This window comes from Falco cherrug, chromosome 11 (genome assembly GCF_023634085.1).
Source record: "Falco cherrug isolate bFalChe1 chromosome 11, bFalChe1.pri, whole genome shotgun sequence".
In the NCBI taxonomy this organism is placed as follows: Eukaryota; Metazoa; Chordata; class Aves; order Falconiformes; family Falconidae; genus Falco; species Falco cherrug.
Window position 1 is genome coordinate 27,879,484 of NC_073707.1, and position 19,620 is coordinate 27,899,103.

A 19,620-nucleotide genomic window follows, 5' to 3' on the forward strand; every position below is an offset into this window, starting at 1 on the left:
GCACAGCTTCCCTGCTCGCTGAAACGAGGAGGAGGGTTGGCACACCACGCCAAAGGGTGCACCTCCAGATACACAGAACAGGAGACACAGAGGTGCATGGCTCTCCTAGGAGAAACCACAGCCTACGTGGACCCATCGCTGGAAAATGCCTCTGGAATTTCATCTGCTGGTGTCCTGTTTGTGTCCCGGCCCGAAGCCTTCATGCTGGAGACCTCACTTCACTCCTGGAGCCCGCTCAGCCTCAGACGCTCTGCTGACAGTACCAGCCTATTTGCCAACCACGACGGTAATCACAAGTCTACGAGGAAATGAAGTCACAACAGTAACTGGAATAACTTCAGAAAAGCCTTCCGTGAGGCAGCAGGGACCGAAAACCATTACCGACGAGGGCTGAATTAGAAACAGTGGAAAACTCTGTATCTCATTACAAGTTGCCACAATATACAGATTAAAAAGGATTAATCTGGTTGGTGGTGCCATATGCTGCTCCAGGTGGGCTGGAGAAGGACTTGGCTCGGTGGAGTGCTCAGAATGTTTTAACAGGTTAATACTGGCAAGTGTATTTAATACACTGAGCTCAGTTCCTGTTGGCTAATGTTAATGTTGGCACAATTAGGCTGATGAAAACACTGTGCAGATGTCCTCTGGTGATCCAGTCCCTCCCCAACACTTGTAACTATCAGATAATAAACTCTTTTTCCACGGCTGCTCCGGTTGGTGATTCACTGAAGATTACTTAGACTAGTTCTCCACTTCCTTTTGTAATGTGTCTGGGCTTCTTACCTAGCTCCGTACGTTCTTCTTGGTTGCTCTCGTGACGGGCCGTTCACAATTTCTCCAAGGTTTCTTGCAGCTTGCAGAAAGCAGGGCTGAGCCCGGCACGACGAGCACCCGCGGGGGGAGGGCTGCTCTGCGGGTGTCGGGGGGAAAGCTCCAGAGCAGCAGGGGTGACTGGCACACTTCTCATCTCACTCTTTTAATTTGAACTGCTACCAATACGTCAGCCTGCTGGAATTTTTTCTTCTTTTTTCTTCCTTTTTGTTCTGCTTTAAGAGCTTTTTCGCTGAACTAAACTTGTCGTACTTCTATGTAGCTATTTCCTTCAATATTTACTAAATGCGATGTTGAAATGTAGTCGTAAATTTAAGCTCCCACCTTCTTTAAACCTCCATTTAGAATATTCAGAGCAAATAGCATTTTTTGAATTGGAGTTTAATTAGTTCTTGCCCACTGTTTGTGCATCTAAGATGCACATTTTGCTATCTTATTCCTACTTTCAATGATGCTCACCTTTCCTATAATCATTGCTAACAAAAAATAGAAAAATGAAAGGCAGGTGTTGAAAAAACAGTGGGTCCTTATAGGTGCCTGTTCAATATTCAAGTGGAAGTATGAAAAGAGCAATCCATAGAACAATTACTGGCTGAAGAGCTTGGAGTCAATCACAAGGAATGAAGGCAAACCTTTGTTCCCTGAAGAGTGCTGGGTGGGACCACTCTTCTAGTTCTCTTGACAGCAACCTCTAGCATCAGCATGAACTCCAGAACAGATTCGAGTTGCTCTGCTTGCCCCCATACCTGCTTTTTTTCAGCTGAAGAAAGGGTTCTGAGGTTCTGGAGCATTTCAGTGTTCTAACATTATTCTGCAAAGGCCTGTGTCTATGGGGTGGAAAGTAGGCTGTACAAGGATGTGCTGGAAGCAGTTTTAGTGCCCTGGCTATGACTGGAAGGAGGAACATGGGTTTCATAGCACTCAAAGAGCTCCCCTGCCTGAGCGTGTTGTCTGCTCAGTGCTCAAGTTCCAGGCTTTTCTCTGTGTTTTCCTTTTTATGGGAAGGAAATTTGTATGTGTGGGGAAAATGAAGGTCACTGTGCGGTATAATCAGATTCTGGGGCAGGATAATCAAGGACCGAGACCCCAGGACATCCAGTGTTATGTCCCTGCTGCTCAGCTGAATCATCACCTGGTAGTAGCCCTTATCGCCTGTGGGGGACGAAGCCCTTGATGTGATCTGCAGAAACCAGCCTGCTCCTGTGGTGCTGACTTTTTGCTTATTTTCAGCTGCTTGAGCATATTAAATAAGCCTTTTCCCAGTATTACTCTTCCATGCAAGCCCCTGCTTTAGTTGCCATAGGGATGGCTTGCGACTGCGACTGGCAGGGATCTCGAGGCCATCTCTCTGGTGATGTGATGTCTGCTGTCAATGAGTGAAAGCCCTTACTCATTTGCATTTCACAGCTACAGCGATGTTTATTGCCAGCATCAGAGCAGAAGAAAAGAATGATTTGTTTTACTTAATTTATTTTTTCTTGCAGGCCAGTTACAATTCTATTTTATATTCTCTTTTGCTAGAAGTCAACATGAATCAAGCCTAGAAACTCATCATTTGAGGCAAGGAACGCAATGTTGACCTTATCTCCAATCTAAAGATGCCGTACAGATTTCCAAGAAACAGGAAGCCTAAGGAATTGATCTGTGCATGGAGGGAATCAGAACTGATCTGTGCATGGTGGGTGGCAGTGGTCAACTGTGCACTTCAAAAGGCATTCTCACGGAATGGCATTAGTCATTTATACTCAATAGAAAATGAGGAAAGCAGCCTTTCCTCCACTACATTGTTTTAGTTTGCAAAAGAGCATGTTGACAGCATTGTTTCTTAATTAAAAATATTTAGAACATGTGATGTGATAAATATGAATCTCTAAGAAGAGAAATAAAGTTAGTATTCTAAGAATAGACCAAACAAAAGTGATTTGTGTTTCAGCAAACAGTTCTGGGGCATTTGTCTTTATTTGCTAAACAATACTATCTAGATAGAAATATAAATGAAATATCCCACTTTTCTGTAACCTTTCACTGTAACAGCTCCCCAGTGCTGCATCTGGCACTACAAGAGCCACGTACTTTCCCAAAGACCTCTGCTGTCTTCTCCCGCAGTAGGATGGGAAACAGGAGGTTTCATTTTGGCAGTCTTGAGGAAGGGAATGAATTTCTCCTCGATGCCTCCTCCCCAAAAGTTAGCAGTGAGGTGGACTTGCCTTCTGCAGGGCCACTGCACACAGGAAGGGCAGGGACTGGGGACCAGGTTGTGAGGCTGAAAAAGGAAAACCAGGGATCAGCTGTTTCAGCATGCAGCGACCCTTCTTCACAGGACGAGGGAAAGGACAGCGGATACTTGTCTATATGCCCCGTGGCATCCCTCCAACACCGATTTTGTAGGCATCATCAATGTGAATTCGGAAGAAAGTAATGGATCTTCATAATGCCTAGTCTGGGGAAGGCTACGTGAGTTATTTATTTGAGAGGTTTTAGCGGAGCTCTTCCTGAAGGAAGAGGAGTGTAAATTCACGTGCACTTTCAGTGAGGAGTTTCTCTTCCACATGAGTCTCTGAGACAACGGAGAGGACAAAGTGTAACTGGAAGGATGGATATTATTAGTGACCTCTGAAACCATCTTTAAAACTTCTTCTGGATTAGTTCTCCAAATCAGGTTGACAGAGTAGGGCTGCCACCCATCTCCTGTCCATCTGAGCCTATTTAAGACAGGCCAGGTCTAAACTACAGGACCAGCAGTGCTGTCTAATTGTGGGTGACATCCAAGCATGCAACTTTCTTCTCCTACATTCTAGTCTCCATGGGGAGGAAATGCAGGTAATTACTCTCCGTGCAGGTTTCCAACTGAGCAAGACTGCACAAAAAATCTTTGAAGAGTATTTCACACCCAGACTACACATTACCAGAATCAGCACCGCCCCACCTCTCTTGTGAAAACAGTTGTCATCATCTCTCTCCCTGCTGGTCTTAATCTTTGTATTCCTCTTGTATCTTTTCACTGCTTTCCTACTCCGTTGCTATCTTTGCTTTTTCCTCTTCCCCATCTCATTTCACCTCCTGCTCCGCCCTGCTTCTTCCCTTGCTTGCCTCAGTCTTTACCATGTTACTTTCTCACATGGGTGGAAAATCCCGACTGAATAGGTGGGGTCCTGCCAAATAGGCAGGAAGAACTGACAAAGAATAGCTGGATGTACGGACAACTTCAGACCCTTACAGTGCTGCCTGCCAGCAAGCGGCAGGCAGACAGAGGCTGCGTCACATGGCAGACTAGAAAAATGATGCTGTAGCAACGCATCCGACACCAAGACTGATAAGGCTGGATTGAAGAGCTTCAAAACACCCACGCTATCAAAAATGGGCTGCACTGATCGATTTAGAAAGACAAAAAGCTTTTGGGCTTGACAAATCTAAATGTACCAGCTACATCCATGAGCAATAACATGGCTGAGTATGGTATTTGAAACTTCATGAGACTTGCTTATCCTGCTCCTGGTACCTCTGTGTGCGTTACATCCTTGAAAACTGTGAGGCTCGTGTGAAAAAGGAGACGTACGGTAGAATAAACATTTGTACAGTGTGTGACTCACATAGAAACAGCACTGTCCTTGCAATAAAAGTCCAGGAAAGCATCCTAAAACCCCTTTGAGTCATGTATCTTAGGTTACCCATTGTATGTTCAGTAACTGATACACGGCTGCTAACCACAGGCTCTGGGCTCCTTTCTGAATCCAGCTTGCACCATCTTTGAATAGAAAACTCGGTAAAGGCACTATGACTTTCCATTGAGAGACTTCACATCTCACTGAGAGGTCGATTTACATTTTTAACCCTACTGACTCTTGACGTATTTGCTCGAATAGCATTCGCAGACAAACCTGGGAAGCTCTGTGGCTGGGAGTGCCTCCTGATCTCATGTGGATTGCTGGCGCTTTGAGTAGACATTTACCAGCAGCTGGGAGCTTGGAGATACAGCATCTATTCTTTCCTTTCACATTTGCCTACAGAGCTGTAAATGTCAAAGCCTTTCAAGTGCCCCTCAAACAAAACGAGTTAGTAAATCAGCAAATGTGGCACCGCACACACTCATGCGGTGCATGTTAAGCTACTGTACTTCATTCACTTCTTTATCCGATGGCTCCGTGAGAAAAGAGAGCTCACTGAGGCGCCGAGATGCCTTAGTCATTTTGTTTGTTTTTTCACATGGCTACTGTTCTTGTTTTGTTTTTTTTCCAAAAGCTGCGTCAGATGTGCTTAGCATTCAACTCGACTAGATACATTGGATGAAAAGGCTATTTTCTCTTCACTGATGAAATATAATTGAACCCACTTATAATGAACTCACATACCAAATAATGAAACTCCATTTGTGTGACCGGGGCTCTTTTCCGAACCCCACAATTCCCATTCCCCTAAGGGAATGTTTTATGTGCGTTTCCACCAATTTCACTGAGATCACAATTTGGCACATCAGCTTTCGTGGAAAATGCAAGTTCTTCATTGTCTCTATACCAGAGAGAAGCCAGTTTGGAAAAAGAAAATATAAAGAGTAGGAGCAGTTTAATTAGCAATCAGTGTTATTTGCAAAAAGCCCCAGCCTGGCTTTGCCGAAGAAACCATTTCTTTAGCACACAGTTGTTCTTCCCAGTCTTCTGTTCTAGTATCCCGTTTCACTGCGGCTCATGGTTTACTGGGTGTCTTCTTCACCTTCAACCTGTTTAAAGTTATCTACTGCAAATTCTGCAGGAAGCTGCCAGTTTTGGCACAGCCCTGCAATCTATTCCCTTGAAAGCTGTAAGGGCCTTGCTAAGCAGTGAAACAGCGTAAGGCAAACATTTGTATTGTGTCTCTGGGGCTCCTGCCGAGATAAAACTCTCCCTTTGGTTCAAATATGGGAAGATGTCCCCAGCCTCCTTTACGCGCAAGCACTGTGGATAAGGAGGGTACAAGTCTCTGCGTGACCTCATGTGCATATCTGGAGAATGTCAGAACTGCTCCCTGAAGATAAGGAAGAAGACTCGGCCCCAGACAGGGAAGATGTGGAAGGAAGGGTGGGCTGTACTGTCTATACATGCTGGATTTTAGGAAAAATAAATTTATCATGCCCTTATTCAAATCTGACTGCCTAAAGCCAGGCATTTTGGTTCCTCAGAGCTGGAGCTAGTGTGGAGAAAGTCAAACCAGCTGAAGGAGGCTTTGGTTTTAAACTGAGTGATGTGCTCTTTCTGAGGTGGCATTAACCTGAGAAATTTGGGAACTAAGGAAAAAAAAGAATCATTTAAATTTGACCACATTGCCACTGCCTGTTACCAGCCCAGCGTTTTCACCAGTCATGGTGAGGTCTGGCGTGGGAGCGGGCTGCTCGCCATCAGAGACCCATGGCACAGCGGGGCCACAGGACTTTATCATGGGATCATTTTTGGAGAGGTTCTGATATATGACTCCTGTCTGCTTTTGGTCTCACACAGCAATAAATCAGTATGGCTTCACACACCATATTTAAAACTAATATCATCTGTAGGTATACGTGTCAGGGCCTCACCTGGACTTTATGGCCCTGAGCAGCCTCACCTGGGACCTCACCCACACCCTGACCATGGGCTCTGGATGCTATTTAATCTCAGCCCAGGGCTCTTAGTGTCTGAGCTGTGTTGTTGGGGTGGTGGTTTGTAGTTTTGTTGCTGCCTCTGCTTCTTGGACTGATGCTGTAAGTCGTTGTCTCCTGGATGGCTCCTTGCACATGCATTGTAGTTCATCTGGTCCTTACCTCCCTTTGCTGCTGGCTGGGCTCCCTGGGTGGCTTTGGACATGTTGTTCCCTTGCCGGCTCTGGGGATGTGGGTGTTGTGCTCAGGCTCTGTGGGAGCAGGGCAGTGCCCTTGCTGGGGTTGCCCTTGCTTCTCTTCCCTCAGGGAGCAGCTGGAGCCCTTGCTGTAACATCTTGGGTCTTGTTTATGTACCTTGTCCTTTCAGGAAACAAAAACCCATGAATGTTTTTTAAGAAGCTGGGAGATGAATTGCTTAAATCCATGATGAGTTCCTCCAGGCTGTTATATAGGTTGTAGCCCTACTGCTCCTGTACAAGCATCTACTCACCCATGTGAGTAAGAGCATGTGAGCTGGTGCTGGCTGCCTCAGACTCTGAGAAAGGGCATTGATCTTTGGAGCTCTTCCTGAACCGAAAGTAATAGATCTTGTACCTCTTTCCTGCTCTGATAGGGCTGTTCTGATGCAGGTACAATATCTGAGTATGTTTCTGTAACTGTTCCCTTGCTTTAACTAAAAAGCAATGTTTTTCACTATCTAATTGATTTTTTTTTTTGTTATAAAAATTACTGTTAGTAAGTGCCTCTCTTGTAGCATGGACTTTAACTTTTGGAGTGAGCAAGTAACTGTAGTTCAGAGGAAATTATCTTACCAGCTGCAGCAGGCAGCTATATGTGTAAGTGCTAGCTGCACGTTTAAACTGCACTGAGGGCCAGGCTGGTGACAAACCACATCTGTCAGGCTGAAGAAGACATAGCTGTAGCTTTGCTAAAGCCCGGCATAGGTGTGCTACTCTTATCATATCTATCTAACCTGGGAGTGAAACTGAGATGGAGACAAAGGCTGGGATGGTGTCTGGGAGCTGCCCACGCTCTCTGGCTGCTTTCTGGGAAGGTGGACGTGTTGCTGGATACTGCTTCCCCAACACCTGTGACTGCAGGGGCGGCAGCACTAAGGGAGGTCTGCGAGACTCATCTAACTTGTTTCTTCTTGGGCTCCTTGGCTTTTTCTGAAGTATCGGTTTATTGGTGCTGGCCTGTAACTGACCCCTCATCACATTGGGTTTCTGATCAGGTTGAGGCAGGTCAAGTCCCTTATTACTCTTGTCTTCCTTTGGAGATCGCTTACAGGTTAGACTAGATGAGCTAATGCCCTGGCTGGATTCACTCTGCTAGGTGATTCATCGCCAGCATCCAGGGAAGGAGCGCTTTGGCCGTCCTGCTGAGATGATACAAATGTAAATGGCGTACAGAATCAAGACGGAAGACAGCAGCAATGCCCAGCAGTAAGCTGTTACCTCGGAGCCATAGTCCAGTGAGGTCTAAGGCCAGGAGTTTCCTGGTTTCAGTCTTTTACTACAGTTAAATGGAGCTTTAGTAGCAATGCTGGCAGCAGCTAGCCTAGCTTCAGGCACGAGCAAAGCCGCGCTTCTTTCAGTTGGTACTGAAGAGGGATATCAGCTGCTGATGACAATCAGTGAAGAATTAAAGTCTGAAGGTGAATAAATATTGCTTGTCTTTAAGATGAATGAGTTGTCGTGTCCTGCAGCCTGGCTTCTGAAACTGCTGGGAGCTGCAGACAGGTTTCCCTGCAGACATGCTGCTCCCCCCCTCGTGCCTCTGCAGGGGCTGGGAATTGGAGTGGCAACTCTCACTTGAATTCCAAAGAAAATTGCATAGCACTTCAAACTAAGCGTTGCAAGCAAGGGTGAAGGGCTGTTAGTTATTGCCGTGATGAAGCTAATCCAGTCCTGAGAAGGATAAAGGGTTGCTTAGCAATACTTTAGCAATGACCAACAATGCTTTGCCAGGCTTTTACTGTTTACTGAGACTTTAATACTGGCTCAGTGGGTTTTTTAGTGGAATGTTTTTACTATTTTTGTAATGGTCTCCCCTCTTGAGAAACTGTCAAACTCATCACATATAATGAACGGGCAGCAGGCAGCAAGCTGTTGATTGCTGATCATGTGTTGATTTTTGGCCTGACCTCATTAAGATTCCTTATCTCCACCTTCTCTTTCCCTAGGAGTTCTTAAATTAGCTACAGAGATTAGATTATTTAAGTGCTTTTCATATAAATGCCTCCTGGTATGTTTATTTTTCCTAAGCCACCCCTTGTCTGTGTGGAAGCTCATTGCTGGTACTTGATGGAGGGATGTACTGGGCAAGAGATTATCTGAACCAGTCCAGAGTCACATATTGCAGGAAATGTTACCGTGGCCTTCTGTAAAAGCCTTTAACAGGGAAAGATGTATAAGGTTTCATTTAATATTCCTTAGTAGCATAACTATTAAGAAAAGTCACCTTCTTGATGGCAAAAGGCTGCTACGTACCGTGCCATATATTCATATACATTCCATTAAAAGACATATTGAGGGTCAAGTGTTTGTGTTTTTAGATATTCAGCTGAAAAGTATAAGCGCACACCAAATAAACTGATCTTCCTTTTCTCTGTTGAGGCACGTGAGTCATGGCTGTCACTGTAGAAAACGTGTAGTAATATTTTGGGGAAAGGAAAACACATTAAAGCTGAGGAGTGCATCTGGATTCTTTAAGCATTCCCCTTGGCCATATCTACACTTTGTTGCCGATGCTATCGGGGGAACCAGTAACAACATGGTAATCCCCAGCAAAACATAGCTCACATTTTAACTGTGTCCAGAGACTACTGTGCAAGCAAGCGCCTCTGTGGGACTTCATCATGCAGCACAGATGAGCCCTGCGTGTTCCACCGTCCAGGCAGCCAGACCGTTAGCTCCCCTGCGTGACAGCCAGAGCCTTCCTGGCCTAGCTGGGAGTAGGGGTCCCATTTAATCAGAGGTGTGTGTAGCAAAGGACCTGTGGCAGTATGACCGGTTGCCATACGTTTGCAGTCAGTGTTCATATAATAGCCAAATAAGAGTGTTCAGCCTGGGAGCTCTACAGAAAACAGTGCTGTGGCGTGGCTGCTGGGGGCTTCGGCAAACCCACCTGGGTGGCATACAACAGCCCTCTAGGAGTTCTGAATAACTGTGTATCTCTGCAGCTTTGCGTATATTCCACAGTTGTAATATTGATTACTATGAGATGGGATGTATCTCTGGTCTTGTGAACACCAGTACAACTTCCAAGACTCTGGAGGACACAATATCTCTCAGGCATTCAGCTCCCTTATCTGTGCAAATTGGCAATGAAGAATAAAGATAAAGTGAACACATTTCTAGAAGCTCCTGGTGCTTGCTCTGTGCTGAGATTCTGGTTTTAATTGTCACAGGAATTTATGTAGCTCAGATTATTCAGCTGGGATCCTGAATTTCTTTCAGCACTGCTAATTCCACTAACTTCTTAATTTTCAGCATGTTTAGAGAAAGTACAAAAGCAAGCATCTTGGAACTGAGCCGGGAGCCTGCAGCACCGTCACCTTGGTTTGAGACATGGGGCACAGCCTGCTGTGGTTTTGTGGACCCATGAGGAGGGCACACCAGGTGAGACCTTTCCTTCTGCTTTGGTGAGCTGTACTGTTGGCTCAGCCACTGAAGCGATGCCCTCGGTGTACCCAGCACTGTGCCAGCTGCCCTGTCACCTGTTTGTCATCGTGCTGAATCACCTGGGGAACATTTGATGGCTAGACACCACGGAGCACCAAGTCACCTCTGCTCTTTGATGTTTCTAGAGGGCAAATGAAGAAAGCACCTTCTCTTCTGAATTTCCTCTGCAGTCCTAGTCTAGCTGTAATCTCCAGAGCTCTGACTTGGAAAGGAAGAATGGGAATGGACTTTGAAGTTAAAATTCATCGTTTAGTTGTCCCCAGATGCACTATGAATATTACCCCAAAATCCAGTTCCAAACCCCTCTGTATTTAGCAGACACGCCTTGAAATCTGAACGTTGTCCTCTAAAACCATGACTAGACTATGAAAGTGACTTAGATAAATGTCATCTTTGATCTTCCATCAATGCTGTCCATTGAAGCATAGAGTGCAGCAAAGAATTAGCAGTGACATTTTTAGTGAGCTGTTAGTATGGGCCTCCCTAAGAGTCCTTCAGGCTTCTTTAAATCTGAACTGAAGGAAGTCTTTCCAATCTTAAGAGAATCACTTTACCACTAACCTCGTAGCACTGCTCCTTATGATGTGAGCTCAGTGTATTAACGCAGCCGTTCTGCTTGTATTTTATTGCTGGTATTTTTATAAGGTATTTGACTAACTGTCTGTGGGAATCCTTCAGCACAGAGCTATTTCTGCATGTCTATTTTTAGATAGCACCATGAAATCAGTATTTTGGTGCCTTCTTGGTATGTGTAGACTAATAAAATCCAATATATTCATCTTTTCTACTCACTTTTTCCAAGCCTGTCTTTCTCCATGGCCCTCGGTGGGTACAGATATCTGACACTGAAGGTTTATCTGAGGCTTTTTGAATACTCTCTGCTATACTTGACTGCAATCGGTCTATAATATTTATTACTTCAATGAGCTTAGTAGCTGTGAGAGGAAGGGAAAGCCACACAATAACAGCAATACGTGTGAGACTTAGCACATTCCCAGCAAAACCAAACCTCCACTTGGGAAGAAGGATGATGATGGCATGCTCCATAGAATAAAACCTAACTTGGGGTAGGTGTTCTGGTATGAGCCTCCTGTGATAATGCAGGAAGTCTCACTTGGCATTGCTCAGTGACAGGGGTGTCTGCAGCTGTGTCAAGCTCCAACTGAGTTCTGTGGCTTGGTTTTCTCTTTCTGCCCTCCCTAGGAACATAAAGAGAAGAGAATCATTCTTCACCTAGCCTGGGGTAACAAAAAGCATCACTAAACCTTGGTGATTTGGCTGGATGGGGTACCCAGAGGCAGTGTTGGAGGCTGCTGGAGGCTTACATGTGGGTGCCAGGCATCTCCTGATGCTCTTCACTGGCAAAAGGGTTGGGAGGCTGATTTTTAAAATGAAAAGGGGTTTTTTCCCAAGTATTTTTAGGAAAGAGGGGGATATGGGGGATGATCTGTTCAAAGGAAGCAGGTAGGTAAGAGAGGAAGAGACAGGAATGCTCTTACAACAAAGTATTAATTTTTCTGTAGGGATCTCCTACCTACATAGAGAGGAACAAGCTCCAGACCAAATGGCTAGACATGCAGGGAGGGGATTTAATCCCACAAAGGTAGGAAAATGTGCTTGAGGTATGTATTATTTCTCTAGCTTTTTATATTTCTTGTGCTAGCCAAGCTGCATTTGTTTTGGAGCCAGTCCACCGTCTGTACGCGTGTCGCATACCTTTGCCCTGCAGCTTGGAGCGTGGGCAGGGCAGGAGCCCTCTGGAAGCACAGGACCGAATACTTTGGATGGTTTAGGGAGTGGAATCATCTTGCCAAAGGGTCAGACAGGCAAGGTGCAAGGAAATCGGTAGGAAAATTTGGTTGGGCCTGGCACTGCCTCTTTTGGTGACGGTGAGCTGTTAATGTGACTCAGGTACCTCTTGAGACCTCACCCTTAGACACCAGCGCTGGGGTGGGAACAGAGGGGAAAGGCTAAAACACTAGAGGTGTGGTTTCTGATTTGGACCAAGAGACTGTATTTAGTCTCAAAACCAGCAGACTTGTCGGGAAGTTGCTGCATGGTACCTGTTTATTCAGTTGCTTAAGACCTGCCCATCTCTATGCGTGCTTCAGCTATATTTGATATTTTCCCATTCCATCATGCAATGGTTTTGGGAATTCTACCAGTCGGTGAGGTAATCCAAGTTAAATATTCTACCTTCCACCCTTGTTTTGAGGCTCTTTTCCCTGAGGATTTTCTTAGACTGAGGTGTTTCCATACCAGTGCCACCAGCCCAGACGGCTGTGGGCTGTGGCAGAAATCATTAAACTGGCTTTGCACTGAAGAAACTATTCTGTGTAATTATAGTTCGGTTATAAAAGGTAGCTAGGACACATCTGCTGAAGTTAACTGTAAGTTCAACCAGGGCAGACGTTCCAGTCTGAGGAACTTTCCTAGAGCTTTGTGAGATTTGTTTCCCTGAGCCCCCAGCCAGCTGGGAGGTGGATCTCTTCAGGGGTTAGCGCATCCCAGCTGTGGGTAGAAGTGGGATCACCGAGGGCTGTTCAGCCTAGCTAGTCACTGAGCTGTGTGTAGGAAAGCAGATATACAGACATATTGGGTTAGTTCCACAGGGCAAAACCCCAGGCTGGGAGGGGAGATCAGCAGTGAGGCAGTAGCTGATGATATTATTGTGGAAGAGCTTCTGCGTCCTTTTCCCTTTCAAACAATCCTGAGGATCTGCTTCAGCCCTCTGAGATGGGCCTTGAGGTAGTCCTCCCACACAGGAGCTATTTTTACTTCCATTTCTTGTTCCTGCTTGCCACCAGGCACCTTGTGATGAAAGCAGTGCCACCGTCCAAGGTGGAAGCTTCTCACCTTGCACCGTTCTTGCGCTGAAGATAGTCGTGGCTGAGGGGAGGCTTCCAACAGGGACAGAGGTACCAATGTCCCAACATAACCTTTCCTCCCTACTCTATGAACAGAATTCAGCTGCTGCTGACACCCTCCCCCTCCAAGAAACGGAGGGCGTAATACCTGTGTTTCTCAGCTTTAGCCTCTAGCCTGTGGCATCATCAGTCCCTCCCCTGGCAATTAGGAGTTAAGAGAAGAGTGAGATCTACTTAGTCCCTGCCAAGAGCAGCTGTAAGCACCCAACCAGGGTGGGTGCTGGGCGCTGTTTTCAGCCCATGCCACCTTAAAGTCTCAGTCCAGGTCTTAAAGCCCTGGAAAGTGCTGGGATTTCAAACTTCTCCATCCTGTACCTACCCTCTTTGTTCTTGCTTCTGCCTGTTGCCTAGTTCAACCACCTGGGGCTTTGGACCTTCCATGAAGTACATGACTTCTGCCGTGCATGGGGACTCCAGTAACTCAGCAATACTGGTGTGGATGGAAATCCCCCATGCAGGCGGACACCTGACAGCTGGGCACTCAGCTATCAACTGTGTTGGTATCATAGTTTTCTGCTGGGTCTGAGCTTCCATAAGTGGCCCAATCATTAACTCAACCAAAGTCGAAGTAGAAGATTTCAGTAGGATTGAGATAAATCTCAGCTGGCAACTTGCAGGAAAAATAAAACATTATCCCACCCAGCTTTGCAGTCAGATTATTCACTTAGGAGTAGGTGCATGCTTTTCTCCTTGGAGGTTACTCACATGATAGAGAAGTTACTATAACAAAGTTTTCAGAAGACATGCATAATAATGACAGTGTTTTCAAATTATTTTCTTTCTGAGGGTGTCTATGTACCTTGGTTCAAAGGGACTTTACGAGAATCAGTTTCATCAGCTGTTGCCTTCAAAGGAAGGGCTTCTTGTTTTAAGAAAACATGGCTATTAACTAATGCCTTTTCTTTGATCTTTGCTAGCAAAATTTATTTTAATTTCTTTAGTAGCCTTTCTTCCACATACAATTTGTGGTATGCTCACTTATTTGTTCTTGAATTAGTTTCCAATTAATTATCAGAGCCAGTTACAAAAAATCCATCCAATATGACAAAAAGGCCATTTTTGTAGAGCTGCAAAATCAGGCAAACGCTGTCTCCTTTCATGTGGTTTGACTTTAACCTAAAGTGCCCTGAAGGTAAAAGATGAGGAGATGAACTACTTCTTGCTTCTGACGGGCATTTGCAGTCAAGTGGGATGTGAGCGCAGAGCAGGAAGCACTTTGCCAATAATAAATCAGATGTCCCGAGGAGGAAAAGGTTGATGGGGACTTCAATGATGTTTTCTTCTCTGTTATTAGTACCTGCACAGTAGGATTAATGTCCCATGTTTTCTGAGGTGAGTCAAACATACAAGCTTGCCCTTGGCTGGGAATGCTGGGCTGTGCTCCGAAGCCAGCGCTGCAGCCAGGCAGGCAGCGCGGTGGGGCGGTGGGACGCCTGCACGTCCCCCCCACGGAACCAGGCATGCCCTTAGCCAGGGCTGGGAATGTGAACTCGTATAACCTCCCTGAGCTCAAAGAAACACAATTGCACTTCACATGCTTGAAAATATGTTCCTTAACTGCTGGTTTGTTGAGCCCACGTTTCCAAGCCTTCAGTAAAATCTGTAAGCGCTGCATATTTGGTAACCACAGCTTCCTCCGTGCTGTTCCTGGATAAGGATTATTTTGCTTTGCTTATTTACATGATGTATTATCAGATTTAAACCCTTCCATCTGTGAGGTGCAAGTGGTTTCAGGTCACTGTCTTCTGCATTGAACATGTGTCATGGCAGCTGGATCCAGCCCTTCCCTTTACAAACTTTCACAGTGTTATCCCTCTTCCTGCTCCATCACTTACAGCCGTGCAGTAGCTGGGATAGTTTAGTAGGCTGCTCGATCTCCTTTGCTCTGGTCAGAGCAAGACTTGACAGCACTTCCTTTTTGCTTTTCTGGTTGCTATCAGCAGTGAAGCTGCATGGGTGACGGTGGTGGCAAGGTGCCCACGAAAAACCCTCTAAAGCAAAGCCCATGCAGAGACACGAGGACAGCCCGTGGAGAGCTGGGGTGCTGCTGCTAAAGATTTCCTCCTGACTTGATAAACAGGATTTTATGGTCTAGAATGGACACATCTGGTGCTAAAGTAATTTATTTTTTTTAAACGAGCAAAATAACCTGTGCCTCGGTGCTGTAGCACTATTTAGATCCTCACTTGTCTTGTGAAGGAGTCATTGTAGTTTTGAAGAGCTGGAGAAGGGTGGCAGACTGGTAATGCCACCTGGAGCTGCTGTAGCAGAATCTTACATGGCATCTTCATTAGAGCCCCTGAACTATTAATTACTTGGAAAACTCATTTGTGGGCAATGACAGTTCAATAAGGAAGTGTGCTGAACTGAAATAGAAATTATAACGCTTCCAGAGAAAATAGCTTTTTTATTCTTGCTGCCCACACAAGCAGAACTGCTGACTAGAAACCCAAGAGATTAAAAAGGTTATCGGGCAGGAGTGTGCTGATTACCTGCCATAAAGCATTCTGTTCAGCCAAGCAGACCATCACCACTGTAATTTTGCCTGACTGATGATTGCAGGTTTAGACTTTAATTCTGCTGTCTGCTCTGTGTGCAGATGGACAGCTGCACGGACTGCAGCCAGATGAGAGGAGGAACCTGTGCTCAGGAGTGATTTTAATTTTCTGCAATGCCTCAGACTTTCTATTTTGGTAGAAATGTCTCTAAGCATCTCTAAGCTTTATCAAGTGAATATCATAGTTCAAGACTGTGGTTAACCAAACCACTGAAAACAGCATTACTGTTTCCAAAATCTAAGTAACATTAATGTTTCCATAAATACCATATAGCATTTCCACACAGTTTAGAAACTGTAGTTGAATTGTGGAAAGTGAAATTGTAACACAGGCTTACGTAGGTCATTAGCTATCGGGGTTGCCAGACTTCCCTCGTCTGGAAGAGATAGTATCTTGGCTTGAACCATAGTTATTGTCTCTCTGGGCAAAAAGACCTTAGGTTGGCTGAAGCTGCAAGGAGCTTTCTTTTCCATTTCTTGTTAGGAGCTAGTGGATGAAAAATGTAAGCAGCAGGATAAAGGATCGAGGGATGATGCTGACCCTGAGCTACGAGCTGAGCTGGGGGGGTTGGGGGCAGACTTGGGGAAAGGACGGTGATGATTGTGCAGGAGACAGATGGAGAGATGGATGAACAGAGGTGGTGAGCTGTTTAGCAGAAAATGAGTCAAAGTCGAGAGTGACCCACGATCAGGAACGGTGTTTGGAGCAGTGCTGTGAGTGGCAGGACTCGGGGGCACAAGTCCACAATCTCATGCCCAGAAGGTCAGTGCTTGAATCTGTAGAAGCATCGAATGTGGGTCGGTGAGCTGGGACTCGGCTTGAGTGTAAGTGCCAGTGGCAGCCAGACACACAAAGATAAAGGTTTTCTTAAAGTGATGCAACCACTCAAGTATCTCTCTACTTTGCTTTTGTAAATTAAGGTGTTTTCTGGGGTATAAATATGAGCCAGTGTCTGAACAGGCAATGGAAAGACTATAGCTTCATCCCTTCAAGTGATGTACTGGCATTCACAAACTAAAAAAAACCGTTTTACAGCACAGTTGTATTTCAGATCCTATCCAACCTGTAACGAATCCTGATTATCGTAATGCCACTTACAGCACTTGCATCAAGCGGAGTTCAACAGCATCTTCTAGCATGCCTGCTGCTGGGTATGTGCTAAAGTATTTTGTTGAGTCGGGGCCTTGGTATCTTTCTATATTGTTAGGTCAAGCATCTCATTTTAGCTAAGTGCCTTATTACCTTCCACTTTTACCTTTGTATATATGCACGATACAAGTTTGACACCCAGTGAAACGGATGCCACCTATAGTCAAATTTAATTGCAATGAAACGAAGGCACTGCTTAGGTTTAATAGCAAAATAAACTTTTCTGGTTCTTGAGGGCCACTGAGATCCTTTGCCGTAGGGTAAGACAAGACCCTGTGTGCAGCCTCTTATGTCTGAGTGGTGGGAGAGAGTTAATCAATCCATTTTGCATCAGATTCAATGGGAAGGACGTGTAGGATCTGGAAAGGCTTTACTGCTGGAGGACATGGTGGAGGCAGATACTGAAGCCCGTATCTAGAGTCTGTACCAGCTACCACCGCTTTGATTTGAAAATTTTCTCCTAGTCAAGGGCAGATTCTTTAAATGGATGCTCTGTACAGAGGTCCCTGCAGTCCGTGTGGTCCTGTGCAGGTGTTAAAGCTGAGATTAGGCTTGGTGATTGCCTTCGTTGCTCAGCAATACATATTCTGCCTGTCTTTGACGTAACCATTAAATTAACCGCTTCCTTTAAGTGTGCTGGAGGTTAACAGGATGTCAATATATAAAACAAATTTTCTTAATGTCAGCACAGAGCCTTTGTTATCCCTACTAGTCACAGTGCCAAAAGCAGAAAGGTGTTTCTGCTCACAGGGGATCCCATCCCCAACTGGTGTAACTGGTCAACACCCTTCCACTGATTCCTGTGGCTTTGGGGTCAGCCCTGGAGCATGGAACAGTCTGACCCTTCTGGGTAATGGAGATATTTGGAAAAGCTGTCTGTAGAGCTAATGCAATAGGTGTCTTTTCTGGTGTTTATAGTTATTGAGCAGATTAATACTGGTAAGTATTAAATAGGGTCATCTGGAAAGGGATAAGCACTCTAGCTTTTGCCAACAACCCACTTAAGCACACGCTTAGAGATAAGCACTCATATTAAGGTAAATGGAGTTGTGCACAGGCTTGGTGTTGAGCAAACCCAGGGTTTCTGGGTTTGGAGAAGCTCATTGTTTGAAATCAATTTTTTATCCTTAATGAATGGAAATTAAGCTCTATTATGAGAATTAATTTTCATTAAACAAAAAAAAGTGGAACTATTAAAAGGTAAAAAAGTCAGGATGAAAAAGGAAGTGATCCAATCTGAATGCCATAAAATGAAAAGAACATGATTTCAAGAAACATTAAAAAAAATTTCCCATCTTCCAATCTGCTTTAAAACTTACTCAGACCCCCAGGTTGCCTGGCAGGGTCAGCTCCGTGCCTTGGGGAGTGGATTCCTGTGCTTGATGTCTCCAGTACTCCTGGTGAGTGCCATGGTCAGGTCCAGCCAGCCCAGGGAATGACCATGTTGGGGTAGGAGGTAGGAAGGGTTCTCCCCTTGCTGAGCTGGCTGGAATAAGGTAAAAATAAGGTTAAAACTTCTCCATGCAAATCCTTAGAGCAACACCGTTCATTAGGAAGCAACTATCTGCATGGAGTGAGCAGTCGTTGCACGTACACTTCAAAAATCTTAGTTGGAGCTTGAAATATTCAAATTCAGAATTACAGACCTGCTTTGGATGCTACAAAGCGATGTTTGGAGAGGCAACAACTAAGACTGAAGCAAATCTGACCTCCTGCCAGGAATACTGCAGGAGTGTGCAAAAGCTGATATGAAGAGAGCTCCTGGGTTGGCGTCTATGCCTTTGTCCCGAAGAGGAAGATAAAATGGTAAGAAACACTCTGAATCCTGCTTTTTCCCTTGAAGCACCATGGAAAATCCGCTGCTGTGCCAAAGTGTATCAACATCAAAAGGGAGGGAAGATTTTTCCAGAGAAGTCCAGCACAAACTGAGAATTCCCACTATGCTCAGTGGGAGAGTGTATATATATATATATATATATTTATTTCTGTATATATGTAACTTTTTATATATATAAAACTATATAATCTTGGCCCTTCTTTTGGCAAGTTTATGACTTTTTTGTAGGGCAGAGTGTCCCCAGCTGGGGGGGATGGGCGGTGCATGCTGGCATTTCCCTGTCAGGCAAAATTGGCATAAAGACAGGGAAAAGAATTACTATCAGATCTTGGATGTGAACTCTTTTTAACATTAAAAATGGATAAGCTATGCTCTTGAGAGGAAGGCAGAGGAGGGAAGGGAAGCTGGGGCAGGGCTGACCCTGTGGTGGGTCAAGAAGCACTCCCATTAATAGCAATCTGCAGCATTGGGCTTTTAACCAGCTCATTAAAAGCTTGATTTGCGCTGTGCCTGGCGAAGGAGTGCCTCCTGCTTACCTGCCCACGGTGATGGAGGACAGGGCCTGCCCTGCTCCCACATGCAAACGAGGATTTATATGGCTAGAGCTGAAAATTTGGCAAGTGAGTACACGAAATTTAAGGTTACCTGTAGGCAGCTGTTGCTCACCCTGTGGGTGTTTTATATGGCTATTTAATTGCATGTTGCTCAGTACTAAATGAGTATGACTTAAGTGAATAACCACAGCAACACAAATGCTGCTGCCTCTGAAATAAAGGAGTTTGAGAAACAAATGCTTAACTAATAATACCGTGCACTTTTTGAAGTAAGTCTGTACCTTACCTCTGATAAGAAGGAAAGAAATGGTCTAGTTCTCAATAATAAACCCAAAAGTATTTTAAGGACTTTTTTTCACGCGCCCCCCCCCCCCCTTTTTTTCTATTCTTTTCCCAAGTTGCAAAAATATTGTCTGATAATGAAATGAAAACAAGCTGAATAGTTACATTCAGTGGAGGAGGGAAGAGGTAGT